Source organism: Cervus canadensis, chromosome 15, assembly GCF_019320065.1.
Source record: "Cervus canadensis isolate Bull #8, Minnesota chromosome 15, ASM1932006v1, whole genome shotgun sequence".
Lineage (NCBI taxonomy): Eukaryota > Metazoa > Chordata > Mammalia > Artiodactyla > Cervidae > Cervus > Cervus canadensis.
The window spans coordinates 46118887-46144644 of record NC_057400.1 but is presented as its reverse complement, the minus strand read 5'-3'; the positions used below and the strand labels follow the sequence as shown (position 1 = coordinate 46144644).

The 25758-nt window shown below is 37.0% G+C and overlaps 1 protein-coding gene across 9 annotated transcripts in view; it reads left to right on the top strand.

Annotated features, from left to right (window-relative positions):
* Nucleotides 1-25758, top strand: part of SCN1A (sodium voltage-gated channel alpha subunit 1) — a 186969-nt gene that overhangs the window by 68260 nt on the left and 92951 nt on the right. The window contains exon 1 of one of the 9 annotated variants that reach the window (XM_043487895.1): nucleotides 2466-2584. The exons of the other annotated variants lie outside the window; for them this stretch is intronic. The gene's annotated coding sequence lies outside the window, so the exon portion shown is untranslated. Of the gene's footprint in view, nucleotides 1-2465; nucleotides 2585-25758 lie in introns of those variants that run through there. 9 annotated transcript variants of the gene reach the window in all.

Below are 25758 nucleotides of genomic sequence, written 5' to 3'. Positions count from 1 at the left end.
GAATATGCTGTCTAGGTTGGTCATAACTTTCCTTCCAAGGAGTAAGTGTCTTTTAATTTCATTGCTGTAATCACCAGCTGCAGTGATTTTGGAGCCCAGAGAAATAAAGTCAGCCACTGTTTCCACTGTTTCCGCATTTATGTGCCATGAAGTAATGGGACCAGATGCCATAATCTTAGTTTTCTGAATGTTGAGCTTTAAGCCAGCTTTTTCACTCTTCTCTTTCACTTTCATCAAGAGGCTCTTCAGTTCCTCTTCACTCTCTGCCATAAGGGTGGTGTCATCTGCATATCTGCGGTTATTGATATTTCTTCCGGCAACCTTGATTCTAGCTTGTGCTTTTTCCAGCCCAGCCTTTCTCATGATGTACTCTGCATGTAAGTTAAATAAGCAGGGTGACAATATACAGCCTTGACATACTCCTTTTCCTATTTGGAACCAGTCTGTTGTCCATGTCCAGTTCTAACTGTTGCTTCCTGACCTGCATACAGGTTTCTCAAGAGGCAGGTCAGGTGGTTTGGTATGCCCATCTCTTTCAGAATTTTCCACAGTTTATTGTGAACCACACAGTCAAAGGCTTTGGCATAGTCAATAAAGCAGAAATAGATGTTTTTCTGGAACTCTCTTGCTTTATCGATGATCTATCGGATGTTGGCAATTTGATCTCTGGTTCCTCTGCCTTTTCTAAAACCAGCTTGAACATATGCTAAGCAATATAACATGGAGTTATTTTTAGAAATATTTATGTGCAATCTGCATTATTTAGATTATTTTCTTCTCAAATACATATATAACGATTCTCAAGAAATATGGATACTCCATGTATCTGGATATAAGTTTTCCAATTCTCCAAACATCTAGAACTTAACCTGAATTTGAGTTGAATACATAGGCTTTTGAACATTCCAAATATCTTTTCATATCTTTTGCTTCAAATTGAAGTCTCAGTTCAGTTCAGTCACTCAGTCATGTCCGACTCTTTGCAACCCCATGAATTGCAGCACGCCAGGCCTAACCTCAAATATAAATTTAAAAAAATAGATTCCTATTTAAAGCAGATCTTTTAAACCCTGGCATTTGGAAAGATCAAATTAACAGGGACTAGAAGATGAACTAGAGATGGAGATATACGGAATAAGGCATTCTCATCAAGGTAAGAAGGACTTTCCTGGATGGCTCAGCAGATAAAGAATCTTCCTGCAATGCAGGAGACCAGAGACCCAGGAAATGTGGGTTTGATCCCTGGGTCGGGAAGATCCCTGGAGAAGGAAATAGCAACCCACTCCAGTATTCTTGTTTGAAAAATCCCATGGACAGAAAAGTCTGGCGGGCTACAGTCCAAAGGGTCTCAAACAGTCCAACATGACTGAGCAACTAAGTGGCCTGCTCCATGTGAGTGCACATACACACACACACACACACACACACACATATATCTAGGTAAAAAGGGGAAGAAAGAACTTAAAAATTAAAACAAGGTATAATTACCATATATTTATAAATTTGTAAATTTAAAAATGTACAATATTTTTAGATTTCCAGCAGAAATGGTGAATGCATACAGCATTTTGCAAATTCCGTGAAAAGGCACATTTGAGATGTTTCAGAAAAATGATTAAAGAATTTTAGGACCTTTATCTGAACTCAATATCTTGAGGTAGCCTAAAAAATGAGAAAATAAAACATGAAAATCATACATATATTGAAATTGATAGTCTCCTAGAATAACACAGATAAAAACAATTAAAGCCTGTGAAAAGAGATTGTGTCAGACCAATTTAATTTCCTTTGTGACAAAGTAAAAAGTCATGTTGACTAAGACAAAAATAATAAATATCACTTATCTGTGCTTTGGGGATGCTTTCATATATCTGTACTTGATCTTTTTTTTATGATCTTTTTTATTATTAATTCCCAACTTTCATGTAAGAATTATGAAGGATCACCAAATGAAAGAAGTTGAAATTTCAGTGTCTGTTGAGAGTAACAATACACTTTTTCAAAAAAGGCATCTATGAAAGAATTTATATTTTGTTAAGTACTATCATGTATATAATTAGATAATTAAAAGAGATTATGATATGAATGTGTACATGGCATGTATTCAGCATGAATCAAAAGCCAGAGTGGGCATTACAGATTTTAGAATCTCTAGAATAACTCTGAGCCTGATTTCTTGAAATTATTTGTTTATTAATTCAGTTTAATTTAAAATTAATTGTTAAGTGTTCAAGTGATTCAATATGGTTAACAATGATTTCATGATTTCACGGAGAAATATATTAATTACACTATTGAAATCAACCCAGAGATTATTACTGTTTAATAACTTTTCACTGACCTCAATGTTGAAATTGGGAATTAGAGTATAAATGGTGTATAATAAATCATATTAATAGCTCTGAGGGATTCAAGAATAGAACACAGGATAAATTTGAAACTTTTAGAAGCTGACAGACACTAAAGTTCAACCAAGGTTAGATTTTGAATCCAGAACAAACTATTAAGCATACAAATCATAAGATGTTGGGAAAACTAGTCACAAGTTGATGGAATCAAGACTCTTATGTTTAACAAGAAGTCAGTAAGTATTCGTTTCTGATTAATGGTAGGAAGAGGATCATAGGATGCTTTTATATGTAAAGATTGATGTTATTGTTTGAACCCTTTTTATAATGTCAAATTGATTTGTGCAGATACAGGCTAAGTGAATACAGATACCCTATTACTGAAACAATTTGTAAAGAAAATGTATGCAAAAGTTAGGAATCACCTTTTATTGTTGTTCAGTTGCAGTTGCTGTTCAGTTGCTGAGTCATGACCTACTTTTTGAGACCCCATGGACTGTAGCCCATCAGGCCCTTCTGTCCATGGGATTTCCCAGGAAAGAATACTGGAGTGGGTTGCCTTTGCTTCTCCAGGGGATCTTCCTAACCCAGGAATTATCTTTATGCTATTTTTAATTACTGTTATTCCTTTAGAGTCTCTGAGCAGCTCAGTGAATTTGGGAAGAAATCGGAAAGGACCAGGTGAATAATGCAAATAATTACATAGTATCCATTATAGGGCCTGCCTTAAAAGATTGAAAATTTTTCAGTTTGGAAAAGAGAGCACTGAAGGGAGAGGTGATACTGTTTTCAAATGTATGTAGGTTTGTCGCAAGGAGAGTATGTAATTGGATCTTTTTTAATCTCTGTAAAAAGATAAATCACTGGCAATGGGCATAAACTGTAGCAAGAGAACGTCATGATTTTTCTTTTTTCTTCCAAAAGTGATTTGATCTGACTTAAAAAATCAAATACAGTATAAATCAAAATAATAAAGACTAAACAAGCTAAAAGGATTGGTGAATTTGATGTTCCAAAAACCCAGAAAAGATATGACTTCTACTTGGTCCTGAACTTAACTATGTGCTTCTTACATTAACTAGCTAAAGGGGAAGCATGGAGGGTCATGGGTTACATAAATAGAGCCCATTGTCTACACAGGAAAGTTAATGAAGGGGACACTGGAAATCTCTGCTATCCCTGGATCACCTAGCATGTAACAGAGCATGGTTGTAGTTTAATAGTTTCTTTGGTTGATTAATTGATTGATTGATATTTAGTGATCTTTTGTTGCTGTTAAATTCCATTCTACCATATGTCTGCAACTGTATGTCTGTTGTTGTTCAGCCACTGAGTCGTGTCCAACTCTTTGCAACTCCATGGACTGCAGCACTCCAGGCTTCCCTGTCCCTCACCATCTCCCAGAGATTGCCCAAGTTCGTGTCCATTGAATTTGTGATGCCATCCAACCATTTTATTCTCTGTTGCCCTCTTCTCCTTCTGCCTTCAATCTTTCAGAGCATCAGGGTCTTTCCGAATGAGTTGGCTGTTCGCATCAGGTAACCAAAGCATTGGATCTTCAGCTTAAGCATCAGTTCTTCCAATGAATATTCAGGGTTGATTTCTTTTAAGACTGATTGGTTTGATCTTGTTGCAGTCCAAGAGACTCTCAAGAGTCTTCTCCAGCACAGCAGTTCTAAAGCATTAATTCTTCAGCACTCTGCCTTCTTTATGGTCCTGCTCTCATATCCATACATGACTACTGAAAACACCTTAGCCTTGATCTGTGTCAGCAAAGTGATGTCTTTGGTTTTTAACACACTCTCTAGGTTAGTCATAGCTTTCCTGCCAAGAGGCAATCTTCTTCCAATCTCAAGGCTGCAGTTATGGGTCAACTGTACGTCTATGCCAACTAATTAGAAATTTCTGGTATTTTTATCACATGCAACTTACTTTCTGCATTTGGACCTACTTTGTAACATCTAAAACACTAGATATTTTTATACTAGGATTTTTTAAATCTTGAAGTGCAAAACATTCTGAATGTTTCTTATTTCTGCCAAAAATTATATAATAATGTATAAAACTGTGACTATATGTGGAAAACAAATTTGGCTCAATTGAATATTCTGGGCACAACTTAGTATCACCTACACAAAAACTTATTCTGGCAGATATTCTGCAAGGTCTAAATTGGTCATTTAAAAGGACACTTTCAACACTTGATTCATTAAGCAGCACAGAGACTCCATTTACAGGTAACCCCTTCTAACAGATCCATCTGGATACAATCTTAAAATCAAGGCATTCTCCATGTGCCATTCTTTTCTTTCTTTTAAAATGTTGAGGGTATAGTAACAATGGCTGCTTTTTTTCCTGGTCATGAGTTTTCTCCATTCTTTATAACACAGAGTTCTGATATCCCAGGTAGCCGCTTGTTCAAGTGCTTGAAATTATGTTAGACTGTTTTTTGAGGAAGATTTGTCCTGGAAGGATTCCTTGAGTCTACTTTTGAGAAAAGTTAGGATGACTCAGTTTCTCAGTGAGAAAACATACTGTGACAATAAATGTTTCTAACCAAATATCAGCCCTGCTGCCTGAATTTCTGGTTTTATCACAAGAGCACTGAACTATAAAACAGTAGACCCAGATTTCAATCTCAAACCTTCACAAACTATCTGACTGGAGCTAGTCACTCCACTATCTGTGGCACCTAACTTTGTTGACCCTTCATTTTCTCCTTTACAAGGTAGACAGTTAAAATTTGAAGAATCTGTTATGTGCAAAGTGTCCTTACATTTTTAACGGTGGGAAGAGAGGTGTCAGGGAATGCTTGTTTCCAAGGCATAAAAACACATTCAAGGTAGTAAAGGTCAAATGGGTTATTTATTGGAAATCCCACAGACTAAAACACACCTAAGCCATGAAGAGACTAACCTGAACTGAGACGTCGGGAGCCACATCACCACAGCTCCCACTTACTATTTGCTTGCTTGCTTCTTATCTCTGCTGCTCTGTCTTTTATGCTTTGGCTGCTGTCCTCTGCTTGCTCAGGGCCAGAGAGCGCTTCCAAGACTCAACCCCGGGTCACTGCATTCAGGTTCTTTTAATGTTCTGACTCACTCAAGTCTCATTCCAATCTAGTCATTCTCCAAAAAGAGAACCCTATTGGCTCAGATAAGCTTGTGGATTGGTTCCACTATGATCTGTGTCCTCATTTCACCTACCAGCCTGTGGCCACTGGAAGGGATGGGAAAGTCAGGTGGTGCAAACATGGTCATTTAGGTTCGTCTTTCAGCCCTGGTTACTCCTGGGGCTGAGTAAGCACCCCAAGTGTTATTATAAGAATTAATTACATTTTATAAATGATGAAACTGAACTGAGGGAAGTCAAGAGACTATTTATAATGTCACAGTTTATTAAGAATTAGAGCCAAAACTTGAACCAAGATATCCTCTTTGAGTTCAGTGATCTCACTACAAAGCTTTCATGGTTGACAGAATAAACCTCCAGGTCAGAAGTGACCATTCCACTACTTAAATTATTAAATCATGGATTTCTCTCTAATCAATAAACTGATGCTTGCATGAATTAATTTAATTCCTTAGGTATCAAATACTTGATTTTGATATTTATAAAGTATGCCTTACCTAGTTCATTCATCTATACCAGTGTTTGTCAACACATACCCATTGATTAAGTATAACCCCCCTGTCTTAATCACCTGAACAGGTGGTTTAAAAACAGATTCCAGGCCCAACTTCAGATCTCTGAAACAAAAATACTTGGGTGGCCTTGGACTTGTGTTTTCCAAATCTCTCCCAGATGATTTTTATGAATAAAATCATTAATATCCTCAAAGTTCAGTATCTATTAAATAAATAATATGCCCTATTATTTTAGTTCCCCACAAATTAAAAAAATTCACTTAATTAAACTTTAATGTTCCATTTTTAAATTTTGTAGAAAGGAGAATTTTTATCAGAATGAAGCTCTGAAAATTTTTATTATCACTCTATGTTTGACTTCCCTTAGTTTGGCAATGATATATATGTTAGAATGAGATGTGGGAGGACAGTGGCTTTGCCCTTCTAATGACCTGGGACTGAGCAGATGGCATGGGTCAGCCTCTGATTCTGAATTCATTCATGTATTCATTCATTCAAGAAAACATTTACTGAACACAGTGTGGCTCATGTGTTGGTTCTCCCAAATGTTGAATAGGATGATATTGCTTATACTTCTAGGAGAGTTGGGAGAAAACAGAGGATAAAGGAGATTTAGTTCATTTAGTTCTTGTTGGATATTTGCACAGTTTGCCTTTTCCCTTAATGCTAAAGTTGTCTTTTCTGCCTTCCTCTTTGGTGGGGAGAAAAATAATTGAACAGTAGCAGAGGAGTCTTGACTTGTCTTTATAGCCAGCAAAATTTGGCAGGTTAAAAAGATGCCCAGAATGCTGAGTAATGCTTGTACATGTAACAGGCCTGTCAACCCCAGCTCTGTTCATGTCCTCTATCGGTGCTGTTAAGTCCCTGATGTTTTATAACCCTGTTTCTAGCCTCAAAATGAAACTCAAGCTAAATAAAGCATACAATACATTTATCCATTTTTTCCTTCATTCAAATCAGTAGCATCTAAGTCGTCTTGCAAAGACTCTTCACTTCAGTTACCAGAGAGACAAAAAAATATTTAAAACTGCTATGTCTCTAGTTTCTAAAAAGTGTCAAACAATATTCTTTCCATGTAGTCAGTGTTTAAGGGAATTAATGTTAGATTAGTTATGTGAATTTTAAAAAAAGAAAAGAAAATCTGTTTCATCTCAGCTGAGAGCCAGCAGTGCTGCTCCTGAAAGAAGTGATTTTATTTCCAGCCTCTCTGCAGTGTCTGTACTGCATTTGTGCATTGCTGCGAAGCTGTGCATTGCATAGCTTTCCCCATTAGTCAGACAGCTGTTTAGCTGTGTTTCCCATAAATGTTATTGTTCAAAAGGAGGCAAAAATATAAATCCATTGCAAAATAGATTATTATGTTCTGACATCTGTTTCATGCAGATTGTGGGTACAGTAACTTGCTAGTAATTGGAATGAATGTAACTGTAGTCTGATTTAATTTTGGTCAATTACATTTATTTTAATACACAAGTCTTAGGAAAATGAAATTTTAAACTTGGATTGTTTGGTTACAAGAAATGAATAGCAATACTAATATAAAATATTAGATTTTGAAATTTAGAATCTATCTGGAGGATTTCACTTTAAAATATGAATTTTAATGAACAGTTGTTCAATTCATCAAAAAGTTTGAAAAGCTGTTCAGTCCATCTTACTTTTCTGGGTGTCATAGAAAGTGAAAGGAGTTTGTAACGATGGTAAACATGTAACAGTATTAGCTACATTTTGTAAGAAAACATCTATCTTATGCCCAGTGAGTGGTAGACAATGTAGGGTGTGGACTTTGGTGACTTGGGAAACTGTATGGTTTAGACTCTGTTTAAGAAGAGCTAAATGCTGCCAAATTAATATCCTTTCATTTTTGCTAGGGCTAGGAATATATTGCGTCACATCTAAGGCTGAAGGAAATCTATAATTGCTTTATCTCTCTCAAAAGTTTATAGGTTTATGACTCAAGAAAATGTGTAAGAGCATTTTTCTTCCTGTTATTATGGCTGTTCAGGTTTACTGGTTTCGTTCTTAGTGATCTGAATAAACAGGGTGTGAAGGAGCGGATATAATCCATGCCAAGAGCTGGGCTTTCAGACCCTTCTAGTTGAGATTTCTGTTTAAAATGGAAACCAATGTTATTAATATAACCATCATTGTTTACACACATTGAAACCACAGTGAAATTAGTTAACTTGACCTGTCTTGTGATTTTAATTGCCATCTTTTCACCATTTGTGAAAATCTACTTGCCACTGATTTTAATATTTACCATAATCCACTTAAAGAAAAAAAGGGGGGGGGGCACTGCTGATTCCCTCATGAAGTAAGTACTGTTTTTAAGAAAAAAAAAATCTAGAATAAGTGGGCTTTCTCTGGCGCTATTACCTTATACTCTTAGCCCCATTCCATCCTTTGTCTAGTCTCTCCCTGGCCTTTGATAACTGTCAGAAAATCCTCACTAAAACTGATTCATCAAAAAAAAAACAAAACAAAACTGGTTCATCTGCAGATATCCTCCCATTGAAATTAACAGTTTCTACTCAACCATAATCAACCTCTTCCCGCCAAAAAAAAAAAAAACAGTCCCAGGCCCTTCAGTCTGACTGACTGACCCACTTTGATTCAGAGAAATGAGCTAGACATTGGGAATTAAGTAGTCTCTTTAAATTAATTCACATTGACACGTGAACAACTCATATAATTCCCAGAAATATTTATCTTTTAAAAGAGAGTGCTTCTTAACTGATCAAAAAATGTTAATTAATTGAATGTTAGGCAATGTGAAAAGAATTTTTAGCAAAGAAGGCTTTCTTTGGATTTAGGAGGACTAGATTTAACAAATAAAAATAAGGGATACCCAATTACATTTGAATTTCAGATAAGCAATAAATAATTTTTTAGTGTAAAGTATGCCCCAAATATTGTACGGTATATGCTTATACTATAAAAGAGAGTCTGTGGCTTATCTGAGGTTTAGGTTTAATTGGATGTCATGTATTGTTTCTGGCAGCCCTATTCAGTTTCTTTAAATCACCATTGTGACTACTGGTATCCTCCAAGGTGTAAGCTGGCCCTGGCTTTCCCTATCTGTCTGCCTGCCCAGGCCCAGTGATGAGTTGGTCTTTGAACATCATTATGTTTCCTCCTTTCAACACTCTACCCAGAAAATAGCAGTTTTTTCAACAAGTCAACACTCTTCCAGATCAACTCTGTAACTTTTTGAAAACAATCAGACCCTGCCTAGTTCAGGGGCTTTGGGAGTTTACCGGGGCTGGAGGTGAAGCATTAGGTGAAAAATGTTTGGAAATAAGTGCAGAAGGAAAAATCATTTGAGTATAAGCTTTAGTTAAATGTAATAACAGTCTACATTATTTATAAGGTTTTATTCAACAAAGCATGTAATTGAACAACTTCAGCTGCCACCTGCTTATGGAGGATAACAAAAAGGGAAATTTTTCTCAGCACTTAAATGTTAGAAAATATATTGAAATGGAAGAAGAGAAATGGATCCAAAAAGCATGCATTTTTTTCTTTAGGAATTTTTATTTTAACTAGCTCTTCACTGACACCTGGATGAAAGACACTGGTGCCACAAAACTGGTTAGGTAGAATGAAAACGGGACATGCAGTGGACTTTTTTTTGTCTTACAGGCTTATTAACATTCAGTATGATATACTAAGAATGTCTTAAATGAATTTATTTTTAAAATGGGCATCCAGATTACAGAAAAATCACTCTGGCCTGATAGTTTTGTGTGAGACTGTGAATACAGATGGTACAATGGTTCCCCAATTATTAAAGCATGGTTTAGCAGTAATAATTCAGAATAGCTTTGCAGCTCACACATTCACCGGCCACACACACAGACATTCTCTTGACTTGTGAGGTTGGGAGAAATGTTCAGTTTTCAGTGCTTCAGTGTTCAGCATCCTTTTTTCTCCTCTCTGGGACTAAAATATTGAATCCATTAAGATAAAAAAGCTAATATCTAATTCTCAAGTTAAGGTCCACGTGCCCTAAGGTTTATTTCATAAGGTAGCTTATTAAAAGGAATTTGCTTACCTTCCAGTATTCCCAATATTGTTCTTTTCCACTTGCTAACTTAATATCCTTAACAGCCCTGCTCAGTGCCTTGTACATGGTATACATTCAATAAATATTTGAAGAATGAACAAAATTGATTGCACATATCATATGTTGCACAGAGAGACAGAAATAGTTCCAGCTAAGGCTTTGCTGTGACAGATGTTCTGGACATCTGGTCATGTCCACTCTATACAAATCTGTGCTAATCATCAGCTGGTGGGCATTCAATCTAGATAAAACTGTAGCAATAGCTAGAGGGTCACTTTAACACAGACCAGTACACTGCAGAAGAAATGCAGTGAGGATGATTGAATTCATATCACAGACTGACAGATAAAACAGTTAACATAAGTATAATTATATGTAATAAGTGAATCATAATTGTATGTCATTGATGAGAAATAAAATTTAATATAGTGAATTTTGAATCAGGAAATCATCTCCATTTTTCAAGATCTATTTTCTGTAACTTCTTTCAGTTTACCCTGTATTGATAGGGTTTTTCTATGAACAAATAATAATTGTACATAATACTATTACTTTGCCTTTAAGTGTTCAATTTTAAGATTTTGCATATACAGAATATTTTTCAACTGAGTTTCAGTAGCTCTGATACTTCTGATCTTAATTCCTCATGTCTCAGGGAGTTTCCCTTCATCTTCAGGTTGTTCTGGAAAGTGAGTCTCCGTCATTAGATCCTCCTCCCCCAGGGCTGTTCATCTGTATGCAACACTCTCCTCTCCCCTCCTCTGCCATCTTTTTCTTCCCCCTGTAGTTCTGTCCTGTCTCTACTCAACTGCCCCTCAGTCGTGGGCTATGTTTCTCCGTATATCAACTCTGCCTCCGGCAGTTTTGATTTGTGAAGAAATGGTGTCATACATACAAACTTCTTTGGGCCAGAAGAGTAACTTCAAATTGCGTTCTTGCTAAAGAGGAACCCCCTGGGCAGAATTCCACCCTCCAGGCTACTTCCTGTGTGACACCATTTCCACATCCTTCTAGCTTGCAGCTGCTCTGGGACTTCTCGAGAACTATTTCATACTCTGAACTGTCAGGCAGCACTCACTAGAGTGAAGGGTGAAAATCTTCCTAAAATAAAAATAAACAATTAAGAATTCTTAAGAATACCTAGACATTCAGTAAAGACGTGACCAAAAAGATGGACTCTGTTTCTGTCATTAACAGAGTCTAATCACATGTACCATGCATGAGTCCTGAAATTGTTTACATCCTAATTGAAAATATTGCATCCTTTCACTGAAGTGATGATCAAGGTAGATATTTGCAAGGAGGGAATGTAAGCATTTCCTCCCTCACATCTTGTGTTAGATGCTATTGCTGGCTTCTACTTTCCTTCAATGGGAATTGTACCAAGTAAGCCTGGTTGTTTTTCTCCCCTTTTTGTCCCATAACCATCAAAGGACAAATGCCAACTCTAGCACCATGTCCCCTGGCTGCTACTTATGGCTACAGAACGCCCACCCCTCCTTCAGGGACCTGGCCACAAATGACTTGCCTTGCCTGAGAGAGAACAGCAAGAATAGTGGCATTTATTTCATCTTTATTTATATCATTTATATCTTATATATTTATTTATATCTTTGTGGAGTTTTATATTAAATTATTTTTTGGCAGTAGTTTAAAAAAAAAATTGAATGGACTCCTGGAATTTCTGCAAAGGAAGGGGGTGTGTGGAGAGCGTGGGGAAGATGAGCAGTGGAAGCAAAATGGGGGCTGAGGGAAAGGATGGGAAAGGGATTCAAGGAGAGTTGGGATAGAAAAGATGAGCGACAAGAAAGGGAAGGGTGAGCAGAGGAACAGGACCGGTCTCTGCACTTCTGAGTTCTAACAAATGTCTGCATTCACAGCCTGCTGTGGTTAGCCTGGATAGAAGTGTGCTTCCCTGCTCCCCAGGGAAGCAGGCCTGGGACATCCACAGTAGGCTCTGAGTGCCCTGCACCTCTGTCTGTCAAAATCTGTAACCACAGACACAGCCAAGAACTATGAGTCTTCCCTTTATATCCTCCCTAATTTCCGTGACCTTGTCTCCCCTGCTCTGTGACCCAAAGCTCTTGTTTGCAGTGCATTTAAGGTTTTACCAGGAGCATGGACTGCAAGCAGCTCCTATTTACTGCTCTACTAAAATTCCTGAGGTAATAAAACCTCACAATTCAATATGATTGAAATGACAGAGAAAGGAAAATGTATAAACAGAGAAAGGAGAATGTATAAAAGAGAAAGGAATATGTATATAACACACAAAGTTATATTTCACTAAATTATGCCATCGCATAATGAGTTTTCTAAAGGCTAAGATTCTCAGCCCAAGTCTAGGACACAAGCATTTCAGCACTTCATACTGTTAAAGTATCTTGCTCAGGGATCCACCAAGTGCAAAGTATATCTTATATTAGGGAGCAGTTTCTGGAGTTCAGGAAACAAATTAATGGTATAAAGGCATAACCTGGAAATAGCAATTGTTCAGAAGACTGGACCCAATTAATTATTTTGCCAAATAAAATTTTCCACTGGGCAAAGAAAGATAGGATTAAAGGCAGGCAGGATGGTGTCTATTAGAGTTAAATTTAAGTAGATGAGTTCTCTGTGGCATGACAGTGGTCAAGCCTGTGGTCTACAGGAGGACATGTGTGATCAAGCACTTTATGGGAGCTGATAATGAGTCTGTATATATTTTTTAATTTACCAAATACTGCCTCAAACCTATTGCCAAACTGGGATAACATTCAAAGTCAACTTCAACTAATGTGAGGGCTCATATTTTGTTTTTCTAAACATTTAATTAAATAATCATACAACAAGGCAAAAGCCCAACAATTGCACAACTTTATTAATAAAGAAGCGGTTATACATTTTTTTTATTCCAAACATGCCTGGAAAGTGGTGTTTTATTTTAGTTCCGCATAGTGCACTTGTTGATTCTACTCTGTGTTAATTTTGCATTAGCATCTGAAGTGAATACAGACCATTTATTCAACACAGTAATAATGATGTCAATTTGGACCAAGTAGTTTATTGATATTGGATCAGCAAAGGCACTAGGGGATTTACTGAATTTTGTAGCTTGTAGTCTATTATTAGGATGCCCTGAAAAATACTCCTGAAATGAACAAATGTACATGGAGATGTATATTAGATATGTGACCTTGTTTGAAATGTAATTTCCATATAACATGAAAATTAGTTTTGAAAGATTCAAATTTTTTTGAAAGTTAATAAAGTTTTGAAAGAATGCAAATATTTTAAACACAGGGATGAAATATATTATTTAGTCATTCCCAGTTATAATAATAAAAAAGGGTCTTGTTAAAAACCACATGAAATACAGTTATTATAAAGCATATCAAAACCAGTTATTTCTAGAAAAGAAATTCATAAAACAATATTTCTTAGGCTTGTAAAATTCTTTGTAAAAGCAGCTTCTTTCTTGATTGTTTAAGAAATAATGATGTGAGATTACAACCGTGAGAATAACATTTGCCTAGTTATTTTTATTATTGTTGGCAGTAACATTCTGTTGTAAAGTAGGTGGCAGAAACACCACAAAATCAACTGAAACACTTCCTCATGAAGTACTGTGCCCAGATGGATTACGTCCCCAGAATAGTAGTGGGGTGCTGCAAGTCATTTTGGCAGGAGACTGCTTTCTCCTTAGGGCTTTATCCCAGGAATGCAAGGATTCTTCAATATCCGCAAATCAATCAATGTAATACACCACATTAACAAATTGAAAGATAAAAACCATATGATTATCTCAATAGATGCAGAGAAAGCCTTTGACAAAATTCAACACCCATTCATGATTAAAACTCTCCAGAAAGCAGGAATAGAAGGAACATACCTCAACATGATAAAAGCTATATATGACAAACCCACAGCAAGCATCACCCTCAATGGTGAAAAATTGAAAGCATTTCCCCTGAAATCAGGAACAAGACAAGGGTGCCCACTCTCACCACTACTATTCAACATAGTGTTGGAAGTTTTGGCCACAGCAATCAGAGCAGAAAAAGAAGTAAAAGGAATCCAGATAGGAAAAGGAGAAGTGAAACTCTCGCTGTTTGCAGATGACATGATCCTCTACATAGAAAACCCTAAAGACTCTACCAGAAAATTACTAGAACTAATCAATGAATATAGTAAAGTTGCAGGATATAAAATTAACACACAGAAATCCCTTGCATTCCTATATACTAACAATGAAAAAACAGAAAGAGAAATTAAGGAAACAATACCATTCACCATTGCAACAAAAAGAATAAAATACTTAGGAGTATATCTACCTAAAGAAACAAAAGACCTATACATAGAAAACTATAAAACACTGATGAAAGAAATCAAAGAGGACACAAACAGATGGAGAAACATACCGTGTTCATGGATTGGAAGAATCAATATTGTCAAAATGGCTATTCTACCCAAAGCAATCTATAGATTCAATGCAATCCCTATCAAGCTACCAACGGTATTTTTCACAGAACTAGACCAAATAATTTCACAATTTGTATGGAAATACAAAAAACCTCGAATAGCCAAAGTAATCTTGAGAAAGAAGAATGGAACTGGAGGAATCAACCTTGCCTGACTTCAGACTCTACTACAAAGCCACAGTCATCAAGACAGTATGGTACTGGCACAAAGACAGAAATATAGATCAATGGAACAGAATAGAAAGCCCAGAGATAAATCCACGAACCTATGGACACCTTATCTTTGACAAAGGAGGCAAGGATATACAATGGAAAAAAGACAACCTCTTTAACAAGTGGTGCTGGGAAAACTGGTCAACCACTTGTAAAAGAATGAAACTAGAACACTTTCTAACACCATACACAAAAATAAACTCAAAATGGATTAAAGATCTAAATGTAAGACCAGAAACTATAAAACTCCTAGAGGAGAACATAGGCAAAACACTCTCGACATAAATCACAGCAAGATCCTCTATGACCCACCTCCCAGAATATTGGAAATAAAAGCAAAAATAAACAAATGGGACCTAATGAAACTTAAAAGCTTTTGCACAACAAAGGAAACTATAAGCAAGGTGAAAAGACAGCCCTCAGATTGGGAGAAAATAATAGCAAATGAAGAAACAGACAAAGGATTAATCTCAAAAATATACAGCAACTCCTGCAGCTCAATTCCAGAAAAATAAATGACCCAATCAAAAAATGGGCCAGAGAACTAAACAGACATTTCTCCAAAGAAGACATACAGATGGCTAACAAACACATGAAAAGATGCTCACCATCACTCATTATCAGAGAAATGCAAATCAAAACCACAATGAGGTACCATTACACGCCAGTCAGGATGGCTGCTATCCAAAAGTCTACAAGCAATAAATGCTGGAGAGGCTGTGGAGAAAAGGGAACCCTCTTACACTGTTGGTGGGAATGCAAACTAGTACAGCCACTATGGAGAACATTGTGGAGATTCCTTAAAAAACTGGAAATAGAACTGCCATATGACCCAGCAAACCCGCTGCTGGGCATACACACTGAGGAATCCAGAATTGAAAGAGACACATGCACCCCAATGTTCATCGCAGCACTGTTTATAATAGCCAGGACATGGAAGCAACCTAGATGCCCATCAGCAGATGAATGGATAAGGAAGCTGTGGTACATATACACCATGGAATATTACTCAGCCGTCAAAAAGAATTCATTTGAACCAGTCCTAATGAGATGGATGAAACTGGAGCCCCTTATACAGAGTGAAGTAAGCCAGAAAGATAAAGAACATTACAGCATACTAACACATATATATGGAATTTAGAAAGATGGTAACGATAACCCTATATGCAAAACAAAAAAAGAGACACAGAAATACAGAACAGACTGTTGAACTCTGTGGGAGAAGGTGAGGGTGGGATGTTTCAAAAGAACAGCATGTATACTATCTATGGTGAAACAGATCACCAGCCCAGGTGGGATGCATGAGACAAGTGCTCGGGCCTGGTACACTGGGAAGACCCAGAGGAATCGGGTGGAGAGGGAGGTGGGAGGGGGGATCGGGATGGGGAATACGTGTAAATCTATGGCTGATTAATATCAATGTATGACAAAACCCACTGAAATGTTGTGAAGTAATTAGCCTCCAACTAATAAAAAAATTAAAAAAAAAAGAAAATCAAATCAATTTAAAGACAGAATTGCAGATATAAGGATTTTCCCTGTGTTAAATTATATAATATAAGGTGGTCAAGATACATCAGTGTTATATAATTATAGCTTTGATTAGAAAACCTTTGAGTGGAGCTAATGAATTAAACAGAGTGATCTGCTCAGTAGTAAATAGAAGTGGGTTTAGCAAAACATAAAAATGTTATAGAAATAAAATATAAATTGACCGTGGAAAGATGATTGAACAGGTTTCAAATCTGCATAACACAGTTTTTAAATTTAAGTATTATGATCATTCCTTTTGGTGTCTAGTATTTTTCAGATTTTTTTTAAAGATAGTTTCAACTTCTGCCAAAATACTTCATTTACTAGGTTTGTTTCGGGGTTTTGCAAGAAATATAATTCATTGAATGAATGCTAGGTTACCATAGCTACTTGTGTTATATTTGTATATATTTTATTTAAGTTTAAAATCATATAAGTACTTGAAAATCATTTCATAACTATTAAATATGGGCAGGCACTGGCTTGGGAGTCAGGAAATACTCTGAATCCAGTTCATTAATAAACTTGTGACCTGGATAAATCAGGTATTTGTTTTGGAAGTAATAAGCACACAAATCCTAAACAAAGTATCAATTTCGTTTTGATTTTGTTTGTTTTCTATTAAATGAAAAGGATGGAATAGATGGTTTTTAACTTTTCTTTAAACATTTGCTATTTCTTGATTTTATGATTTATTTATCTTTATCTGATTCTCTTAAACTAACTTACTTAACCTTTCAGAAGTTCAGAGACTGAAGCAAACTAATTCTTCTCTGACTGAAAAGCCTGTCTTATAAACTCTAAGGATCTCTTCCACATCATTAAAATATGATTATGTCAAGGATTATTTATGTATCTATATACTTGTCTGCAGAAAACTAAGATCATGGCATCTGGCGCCATCACTTCATGGCAAATAGATGGGGAAACAGTGACAGACTATTTTTTTGGGCTTCAAAGTCACGCAGATGGTAATTGCAGTCATAAAATTAAAAGATGCTTGCTCCTTGGAAGAAAAGTTATGACCAACCTAGACAGCATATTAAAAAGCAGAGACATTACTTTGCCAACAAATGTCCGTCTAGTCAAAGCTATGGTTTTTCCAGTAGTCATGTGTGGATGTGAGAGTTGGACTATAAAGAAAGCTGAGCACCGAAGAATTGATGCTTTTGAACTGTGTTGTTGGAGACTCTTGAGAGTCCCTTGGACTGCAAGGAGATCCAACCAGTCCATCCTAAAGAAAATCAGTCCTGAATATTCACTGGAAGGACTGATGTTGGAGCTGAAACTCCAATACTTTGGCCACCCGAAGCATAGAAGTGACTCATTTGGAAAGATCCTGATGCTGGGAAAGATTGAAGGCAGGAGGAGAAGGGGACAACAGAGGATGAGATAGTTGGATGGCATCATTGACTCAATGGACATGAGTGTGAGTAAACTCCGGAGTTGGTGATGGACAGGAAGGCCTGGCATGCTGCAGCCCATGGGGTTGCAAAGAATTGGACATGACTGACCAACTCAACTGAACTGAATTGAACACTTGTCTGTAAGGAAAAACTTCTAAGTGACAACCTGAGAAAACATCAGACTGTATGTTTAATTGACTTATCAGTTGGCCGGTTTTTCCCTGTAAATTCTCTTCCAGAGTCAGATAAGGCATAGAATAATAATTATTATTCTAATAGATCACAATGGCAGTAGTAGAAGTTTGGAGGAAACCGTGATAAAATGTTCTTATCACGTTGGGGTGAGGGAATGGACGGAGTGGAGAGGGAAATTACATTTAGGCTTTAAAAGTAACATGGAATTCAAGAACCAAAATAATTCCATGAGAAGTTACCTAAATTATTTTATTCCTCATCTAAATCAGCAATAGCATTAGGATGCAAAGTTGTGGATGTTGGGAGTCTTTTAAGGGCAGCATTAAATGGCACATTTTTTTTCTCACTCAGATTCTCAATGAAAGAGGCAATTTAGCAGAGGAATAACATATGAATGGGCTTTCCAGGTGGCTAAGATGGTAAAGAATCTGCCAGCAATGCTAGAGACCTGGGCTGGATCCCAGGGTTGGGAAAATCCCCTGGAGGTGGGCATGGCAATCCACACCAATATTCTTGCCTGGAGAATCCCCATGGACAAAGGAGTCTGGTGGGCTATAGTCCACAGGGTCACAAAGAGTCAGGCCTGACTGAACAACTAAGCACAACGCATATATAACAAAATATCATCTTGTAATTTCATAGAAGTTTATTTGGAGGGTATAGCTGTGTAGTCAAGGACAGAGGCAAAAGAAACGGCATAATATTAACTTATAAAAGGCCCAATTTCCTCAAGCTGTTGTTGTTATTGTTCAGTTGCTCCATATAAACACAAGGATTAAAGGATTAAAATGTATCTCTGGTTCTCAAATACATACACATACAAATGTGTATTTGAAAGCAATACCAATTTTCACATTGGAGCTTTTCTGCTCAGATTTTTCCTCCCAAATTTCATATTCAAAAGACAATGTCATGCATTTGCTCCCATCTAATATTTAAGCATTATGTCTCCAAAATAGATTCTGATCCCATCCATTTTTCTTTGTCTTCATTGTCAAAAATCTAGACCAAGCCTCTGTTTGTTGTACAGTCACTCAGTTGTGTCTGACTCTCTGCAACCCCATGAATTGCATCACACCAGGTTTCCCTGTCCTTCACTGTTTGCTGGAGTTTGCTCAAACTTATTTCCATTGAGTTAGTGATGTCATCCAACCATCTTGTCCTCTGTCATCCTTTTCTCCTCCTGCCCTCAAGCTTTCCCAGCATCAGAATCTTTTCCAATGAGTAGGCCCTTCACATCAGGTGGCCAGAGTATTGGAGCTTCAGCCTCAGCATCTGTCCTTCCAATGCATACTCAGGGTTGATTTACTTTCTGGTTTGATCTCCTTGCAGTCCAAGGGACTCTCAAGAGTCTTCTCCAACACCACATTTCAAAAGCAGCAGTTCTTCGGTGCTCAGCCTTCTGAGTTGGACTTTAAGTCCAACTCTCACATGTCAGCTTTGAGTATACAGACTTTTGGCATCAAAGTAATGTCTCTGCTTTTTAATACACTGTCTAGGTTTGTCATAGCTTCCCTTCCAAGGAGCAGGCGTCTTTTAATTTCATGGCTGCAATCACCATCTGCAGTGATTTTTGGAGTCCAAGAAAATAAAGTCTGTCACTGTTTCCATTGTTTTCCCAACTATTTGTCATGAAGCGATAGGACCATATGCTATGATCTTAGTTTTTTGAATGCTGAGTTTTAAGCCAGCTTTTTCACTCTCCTCTCTCACCTTCATCAAGAGGCTCTTTAGTTCTTCTTCGCTTTTTGCCATAAGAGTGGTGTCATCTGCATATCTGAGGTTATTGATATTTCTCCCAGCAATCTTGATTCCAGATTGTGCATCTTCCAGCCCAGCATTTCTCATGAAGTACTCTGCATGTAAGTTAAATAAGCAGGGTGACAATACACAGCCTTGACGTACTCCTTTCCCAATTTGGAACCAGTCTGTTGTTCTATTTCCAGTTCTAACTGTTCCTTCTTGACCTGCATACAGATATCTCAAGAGGCAGGTCAGGTGGTCTGGTATTCACATCTCTTTTAAGAATTTTTCACAGTTTATTGTGATCCACACATCAAAGGCTTTGGTGTAGTCAATAAAGCAGAAATAGATGTTTTTCTGGAACTCTTGCTTTTTTGATGGTCCAACGGATGTTGGAAATTTGATCTGTTTACTCTGCCTTTTTTAAATCGAGCTTGAACATCTGAAAGTTCATGGTTCATGTACCATTGAAGCCTAGTTTGAAGAATTTTGAGCATTACTTTACTAGCATGTGAGATGAGTGCAATTGTGTGGTAGTTTGAGCATTCTTTGGCATTGCCTTTCTTTGGGATTGGAATGAAAACTGGCCTCTTCCAGTCCTGTGACCACTGCTGAGTTTTCCAAATTTGCTGGCCTATTGAGTGCTGTACTATGAGGGTAATCAAAACCATACTGTTCACCAGTCCAAACTCCTCAGGAAAATGTTTTGACTGTGATAAATGCTTATTGAAGTCCTATATCTAATGCATGTGTTATATTCTAAGGGAAAAAGAGATATGAAATGTCAAGAAGCAAAACCTCATCGAATAATAAAACACTTATTATATGTAATGAATTAGGGACATATTAGGGGTGATACAGAATCACAAACTTTCTGATCTTACAAAGGCCTGCAGGAATGTGTAATATCTTACTAAAATGTAATTCTGATGTTGTAGATTTAGCTTGCCTTTTTTATATCCATTTGGTGTTATCAGAATGCATCATTTCTTTTATTTATACTTGTACATTCTAATATATTTCCCCCTTATTCTTCTTTTTCCCACATTAATATTGGTTATGCTATTGCCATTACTTTACTATTTCTTTCCACTCACAAATTCTACTTTGCTTTTTTACAACCTTTTTTGTTTCACAGCCTCTGGCTTCCAATTTATTTCCTTTTGGATTTTTTTCCTTTTTAGGATTTTTAAAAATCTAATTGGCTTATACTTTTCTTTTGCTTGTCTTCCTAAAGAATGTTAGCTTGCTAGCTAACATGGCTTGTTAGCTCATATCATTTCAGTAGTAAGTGATATTCCATTGTCTAGATGTACCACAGTTTGTTTATTCATTCTGCTAATGAAGGATATCTTGGTTGCATCCAAGTTTTGCAATTATGAATAAAGCTGCTATAAACAACCATGTGAAAGCTTTTGTGTGGACATAAGATTAAAACTCATTTGGGTAAATACAAAGGAAGATAATGGCTGAATCATATGCTAAGAGTAAGTTTTGTTTTGTAAGAAATTGCCAAAATTTCTTCCAAAGTGGCTGTAGTGTTCCAAATAGCAATGAATGAGAGTTCCTGTTGTTTCCCATCCTTGCCAGTATTTTGTGTTGTCAGTGTTCTGGATTTTGGCCATTCTAATGGTCATGTAGTAATATCTCATCACTGTTTTAATTTGTACTTCCCTGATGAATAGCAGGGAGAGATAAGAAAGCCTTCCTTAGCAATCAATGCAAAGAAATAGAGGAAAACAACAGAATGGGAAAGACTAGAGATCTCCTCAAGAAAATAAGAGATACCAAGGGAACTTTTCATGCAAAGATGGGTTAAATAAAGGACAGAAATGGTATGGACCTAACAGAAGCAGAAGCTATTAAGAAGAAGTGGCAAGAACACACAGAAGAACTGTACTAAAAAGATCTTCATGACCCAGATAATCACAATGGTGTGATCACTCACCTAGAGCCAGACATCCTGAAATGTGAAGTCAAGTGGGCCTTCAGAAGCATCACTACGAACAAAGCTAGTGGAGGTGATGGAATTCCAGTTGAGCTATTTCAAATCCTGAAAGATGATGCTGTGAAAGTGCTGCACTCAATATGCCAGCAAATTTGGAAAACTCAGCAGTGGCCACAGGACTGAAAGAGGTCAGTTTTCATTCCAATCCCAAGGAAAGGCAATGCCAAAGAATGCTCAAACTACCACACAAATTCCACTCATCTCACACGCTAGTAAAGTAATGCTTAAAATTCTCCAAGACAGGCTTCAATGGTACATGAGTCATTAACTTCCAGATGTTCAAGCTGGTTTTATAAAAGGCAGAGGAACCAGAGATCAAACTGCCAACATCTGCTGGATCATTGAAAAAGCAAGAGAGTTCCAGAAAAACATCTATTTCTGCTTTATTGACTATGCCAAAGCCTTTGACTGTGTGGTTCACAATAAACTGTGGAAAACTCTGAAAGAAATGGGAATACCAGACCACCTGAAATGCCTCTTGAGAAACCTATATGCAGACAAGGAAGCAACAGTTAGAACTGGACATGGAACAGACTGGTTCCAAATAGGAAAAGGAGTAGATCAAGGCTGTATATTGTCACCCTGCTTATTTAACTTACATGCAGAGTACATGATGAGAAACACTCGGCTGGAGGAAGCACAAGCTGGAATCAAGATTGGCAGGAGAAATATCAATAACCTCAGATATGCAGATGACACCACCCTTATGGCAGAAAGTGAAGAAGAACTAAAGAGCATCTTGATGAAAGTGAAAGTGGAGAGTGAAAAAATTGGCTTAAAGCTCAACATTCAGAAAACTGAGATCATGGCATCTAGTCCCATCACTTCACGGCAAATAGATGGGGAAACAGTGGAAACAGTGGCTGACTTTATTTTTCTGGGCTCCAAAATCACTGCAGATGGTGATTACAGCAATGAAATTAAAAGACGCTTACTCCTTGGAAGGAAAGTTAGGACCAACCTAGATAGCATATTCAAAAGCAGAGGCATTACTTTGCCAACAAAGGTCTGTCTAGTCAAGGCTATGGTTTTTCCAGTGGTCATGTATGGATATGAGAGTTGGACTATAAAGAAAGCTGAGTGCTGAAGAATTGATGCTTTTGAACTGTGGTGTTGGAGAAGACTCTTGAGAGTCCCTTGGACTGCAAGGAGATCCAACCAGTCCATCCTAAAGGAGATCAGTCCTGGGTGTTCATTGGAAGGACTGATGTTGAAGCTGAAACTCCAATACTTTGGCCACCTGATGTGAAGAACTGACTCATTTGTAAAGATCCTGATGCTGGGAAAGATTGAGGGTAGGAGGAGAAGTGGTTGACAGAGGATGAGATGGCTGGATGGCATCACCGACTCAATGCACATGGGTTTCAGTGGACTCTGGGAGTTGGTGATGGACAGGGAGGCCTGGTGTGCTGTGGTTCATGGGGTTGCAAAGGGTTGGACACGACTGAGGAACTGAACTGAACTGAGCATCTTGATAATATTGAAACTTCCTACCCACGAATAGGGACTATCTCCATTTATTTAGTTACTACTTTCCTGGTGACTCAGACAATAAAGAATCTGCCTATAGTGCAGGAGACCTGGGTTTGATCCCTGAGTCAGGAAGATCCCCTGGAAAAAGGAATGGCAACCCACTCTAGTATTCTTGCCTGGAGAATTCCGTGAACAGAGGAGCCTGGTGGGCTACAGTCCATGGGATTGCAAAGAGTAGGACACGACTGAGCAACTGACACTCACTCAAGTTCTTAGGTCAGTTTTATAATTTTCCTCATATAGACCTTGAACATAATCTGTTACATTTGTATTTAAGTATTTCTTTGGGGGGAGTGCTAATGTGAATGGTTTTTTTGTTTTTAACTTCCAATTGCAACTGTTCTTTGCTGGAATGTAGGAAAGAAACTGACTTTTCTATATTAACCTTGTAATTTGCAACCTCACTGTAATTGCTTATTAGTTCCAGGAGTTCTTTGTTAATTCTTTTGGATTTTTTTAATTTAAGCAATTATGATGTCAACAGAGACACTCATTTCTTCCTTCTCAATCTGTAAACCTTTTATTTCCTTTCCTTGTCTTATTTCATGAGCTAGGACTTCCAGTATGATCTTAAAAAGTGGTGAGAGGAGATGTCCTTGCTTTGTTTATAATTTGGGTGGGAAAGGTTCTAGTTTCTTCTATTGCATTTTAAAACTTGTTACTATAAAGGAAATATATTGAGGTTTTCATATCACCTTTGAAATAGACACCTCAATTCTTTTACCACTTTTAGGACTCTTTCAGATGTTTCTATTTTCTTCTAGGCATACAATTATATAGTATGCAAATAACTATATTTTACTTCCTTCATCCTTATTAAATAGTGTACTTGTATCTCACATCTAATTGGATTGGTATGTATAGTGTTGACTTTTTCCTAAGCTTTATGAAAATATGTTTAGGATTTGTAAAGTTTTTTGTTGACCTTGGGGATGTGTGTGTGTGTGTGTGTGTGTGTATAAAATGTTAGAATAACTGGACAAATGGATGTCTACCTCACTCCATATAGTAAGCAAATTCTAGGGCTTCCCTGGTGATCCAGTGGTTAAGAATCCATCTTGCAATGTAAGGGTCACCAGTTCATCCCTGGCCCAGGAAGATCCCACCTGCTGCAGAGCAACTAAGGTCATGCAACACAACTACTGCGCCTGCACTCTGAAGCCTGTGAGCCACAACTATGCAGCCCACATGCAGCAGTTACTGAAGCCCGCACACCCTAGGGCCCGTGCTCCATGACGGGAGAAGCCTCCGCAAGGGGAAGCCTGTGCACTGCAAGTAGAGACAGGCCCTGCTCCCCATAACTAGAGAAACCCTGTGTGCAGCTGTGAAAGCCCAACACAGCCAATACGTAAATAAACATTAGAAGACAAATTCCAAATAGATCAAAGATTTAAATTTATAAATCTAAACCATAAAATGATCAAAATGAAGGAAGAAAATATGATGTATCCTTCCACACTCTCAGGGACATGGATGCTTTCCAGAACGCGACACAAAATCTAGAAACCGAAGAAGAATTAGAGTTTAATTGTCACATCACATGTAAAATATTTTAATTAAATTTTGTAATCTGTAGCACAAAACACCATAAACTCAAAATACATACACTGTATACTTTTAAAAGCCCCCACATTCCCAAATTAAATTGTTCATATTGTATCTTAAAAGGTGCTATAGATTAAAAAGGAAAAGAAAATGAAAACATGTACTGTTATTTAAATAGTCACAGAAAGAAAAGAAAATATAGCTCTTGAACATACGCTCATGTAAGTTCACATAAGTTCAGCTTTTCTCATTTTAAGACAAATGCAAATTAAAACAGTAATCTGGCCACTTTTTACCCCAATCAGATTGAACATACTGGAAATATAATAACACATTATGTGGTGAGAATGTACATGAGCAGGCACCATGTCCCATTGTTGTCAGAAGAATCAATTGGTTCAACCTTCAGAAAGAGTTATTTTGTAATAATACCAAAATTAAAGATTCACGTTTTGTATAGCTAAGTACTACTGTAGAAATTGATACTATAAATATATTCACATATATGTGAAAGTAGGTGTATAACATATATTAATTGCATCTTTATTTGTAATAACAAAAGATTAAAAACAGGCTGAATACCCATAACTCGGGAATTGATTGAATAAATTATAGTATGTATAAAAAAAGGAAAACCATGCAGCTGATAAAGAGTTGAATCTGTAAAAACTGATAAGAAATGAACTCTAATAGGTATTTTCAGGGAAAAGTGCAGGGTGCAGAAAATGTGTGAGTATACATATACCTATGTGATTGGCGCATATCTATTACATAGATAACAGTGGTTACATCTTGGATCAGAAATTGATTTTTTGTGAACAAGAAGGAAGAGGAATTTTCCAGTTTCCTTTAATGTTTTGAATTTATGTCATTTATGCATGTATTCTATCAAAAAATTAGAAATAAAACCATCCATACATTGATGTTATATAATACTTCCCTTAGAAAATGGACCATACTTGTTCTCCCTAAACATTTATTTCAAAATAAGTAACTGCCAGTATTTTCCTGATTCCTTATGGGAACAGTGGAATTTTAAGGCAAAATATTCTTTTTCT